Source organism: Myotis daubentonii, chromosome 3, assembly GCF_963259705.1.
Source record: "Myotis daubentonii chromosome 3, mMyoDau2.1, whole genome shotgun sequence".
NCBI lineage: Eukaryota > Metazoa > Chordata > Mammalia > Chiroptera > Vespertilionidae > Myotis > Myotis daubentonii.
In genome coordinates this window covers 7669762-7672806 of record NC_081842.1, presented here as the reverse complement: position 1 = coordinate 7672806, position 3045 = coordinate 7669762, and the positions used below count along the sequence as shown (strand labels likewise).

Genomic DNA, 3045 nt, shown 5'->3' with positions numbered 1-3045 from the left:
ACACTGCATTTTACGTCATGTATATTTTACAATTTTGAAGCACTGACCATCACAGCTCTGATCCATGAGTGCGGATGCCTGGGGACCACCCAGGAGGCGTGGACAAACGCACCAGGAGCCCAGAAGACAGCCCTCGCCCAGGGATGGCTGTGGCTAAAGTCGGTTCCACGTGGCAAACCTCATTTTGCAGCAACTGCTGAGGTGTTTTCAGGAGACACGGCGACGGGTGCCGCAGCCCTAGCGTGTCCCCGTCTTCCCCTCACAGCACAGCCACAGCTGGCTCTCTTTCCCATTTTTAACCAGCTGTTCAGCAGACTCATGCCCCCTCCTAGACGACTGTGCCCTCACCCTCCGACCCCTCCGATGCTGGCGCCTTCACTCTGCTTTGGCAGCTCTCCCGAGACAGAGTCCGGCTGGCAGGGGTGCCGGTCCTTGCCTTTGACCATCTCAGGACATAGTTTAGGGCCAGAGAGGAAGGGAGAGAGATAGAAACATCAATGATGAGAGAGAATCAGCTCAGGTCAGGTCAGATTTTGCAGCAACTTAAATCTTAGCACCAAACTTATAAGGGAAAAAAAAACACCTTTCCGTTTTTATTTATTTATTTATTAGCAGGGAAAGGAGCATTGATGTCGTTTATATCAAATGTCAGATCTGCAATAAATTATAATTACAAACAGGACCACCATCTCATTTATACGAATGGAATTTGAAGTTACTGGGGGGAAAGGACATAGAATGCTTTTCCATTTGGAATGACGAGGCTTATCTATAACACTTCCACAATTCCGGCGACTCTGAAATTTGTAAATAGCTGGGAGTTCACCATTTCTTTCTTCACCTTCACCTTCTGAGTTTTATCCAGAAGATCTTTGCGTGTTTGAATTTTCTGTGCAATGACGAACAATTTCCTCTCGTGTTCAATCCGCTGTGTCAGGCAGTTATATTGCTTTTACCTTTCTTTAGCTATCGGCTTAAGTCGAGTCTGATGAGGAACTCCTTTCATTTCTCCTTCTGCAAGGTCTCTATGGGGGGGGGGGTCTATTAAAGTCTCTGTCCACTAATTCTGGGGCAGTTCGCTGGCGAGTTGCAATGTCAAACCTCCAACTTCCTTTCTAGTGTCAAAAAAGAACACATGCTTATTCTGTTGCTTCCCCTGGAAATCCAGCAGGTGGAGCTCTCTGTCTTTTGATTTCCTTAGCTTCCGCAACCCTTCTCATTTCCATATATTTGACATCCTGAGTTCTCCTCAGTTTCAGCTGTTCTGGAGTAACTTCTTCCTTCGTCTCTGGGATAACATGACCTCCATCCTGGAGTTTAACTCGAGTCATTTTATAGTAGAATTCATCTGGATTTTTTTCAAGAGCTTTCTTTCGAAGAGCTCTGAGGTATTCTTGCTTTTTCCAGGAGTCATTTGCACGAAGTTTGTAATCTTTTTCTCCAGCAGGTCCAGATGTTTTCAAAAGCCAGGCTGGCTTCGCTCTTGGTGTTCCAGCTGTCGGGACGGCTGCCTTCTGAAAAGCTGAGACATAGCTGCTCACGCCTGGGAAAGTTCAGTAGACAACGCTGGCGCCTCACCACTTCAGTCTCGCAGTCCACTGAACCCACAGGAAACAGGCCTAGCTGCCCCTTTCCGTTTTTAGAATTTTTACATTTCAGAATCCCAAATAAGGGACTGTGGATCTTTTCTACCAGAAAATCAAGGAAAAGATAGAACTGTTATCTTCAAAGAGCCCACAGTCAATATCTAATTAGAGATGTCAATATCTAATTAGAGCCCAATTCAGTGATAAAAGTAGCTACTGTTAAATGAACACCTACTAAGTGCCAAGCTCTGTACCTCTCAAAGGCAGGAGTTACTAATCCCATTAGGAAACTAGAGGCCCAGTGCACGAATTCGTGCATGGGTGGGATCCCTCTGGGTGGCCTGCAGGGATCGGGCCAAAACCTGCAGTCCAAAGCTGCCTGCAGCTCCTACCTGTCGCTCCCGCTCATCCAAGCCCCACTGTGCCTGCCGCAGGCTCATGCCCAGATCAGGAGAGGCTCACACTGCCACAGCAGCACTCGCCAGCCATGGGCCCTGTGTCTGGTGCCCTCCCAAGGGGAGTGGCCTGCAGGATTGGGTTGAAACCTGCGCTCTGACATCCCCGGAGGGGTCCCAGATTGTGAGAGGGCGCAGGCCAGGCTGAGGGACACCACTGGTGCCCAATCGGCCAGGGAGGGACCATGGAAGGGCTACAGGGCATGTCTGGCCCATCTTCCTCAGTCCAGGTCAATCAGCCAGATCCCAGCAGCAAGCTAACCTATCAGTTGGAGCATCTGCCCCCTGGTGGTCAGTGCACATCATAGCGACTGTCTGCCCCCTGGTGAACAGTGCATGTCATAGTAAGCAGCTGAGCAGCCATAGCATATCATTAGCATATTATGCTTTGATTGATTTTTCAGTTGTTCTGCCATTCAGTCTATTTGCATATTACCCTTTTATTATATAGGACTAGAGGCCCGGTGCACGAAATTCGGAGGGTATGTCCCTCAGCCCAGCCTGCACCCTCTCCAATCTGGGACCCCTCAAGGGATGTCCGACTGCCCATTTAGAGATGTCCAACTGGCCAGTGTGGAATCGGGCCTAAATGGGCAGTTAGACATCCCTCTCACAATTTAGGACTGCTGGCTCCCAACCATTTGCCTGCCTGCCTGCCTGATCGACACCTAACTGCTCCCCTCCTGGCCCAATTGCCCCCAACTGCCCTCCCCTGCTGGCCTGGTCCTTTCTTGCTGCCCTCCCATGCAGGCCTGGTCCCCCCCAAACTGCCCTCCCCCTGCTGGCCTGGTCCCCCCAACTGCCCCCCCCTGCTGGCCTGGTCCCCCCCAACTGCCCTCCTCCTGTTGGCCATCTTGTGTCCACATGGGGGCGGCCATCTTTGACCACATGGGGGTGGCCATCTTTGTGTTGGAGTGATGGTCAATTTGCATATTACTCTTTTATTAGGATGGAAACTAAGTCCAGAGAAGTGCATAACCATGTGCTATAGACTGACTGTTTAT

At 50.1% G+C, this 3045-nt stretch overlaps 1 pseudogene; it reads right to left on the bottom strand.

The window, feature by feature from the left end:
* Positions 1–618: 618 nt before the first annotated feature.
* Positions 619–2717, bottom strand: LOC132229922 (probable U3 small nucleolar RNA-associated protein 11; annotated as a pseudogene).
* Between the last annotated feature and the right edge of the window lie 328 nt (positions 2718–3045).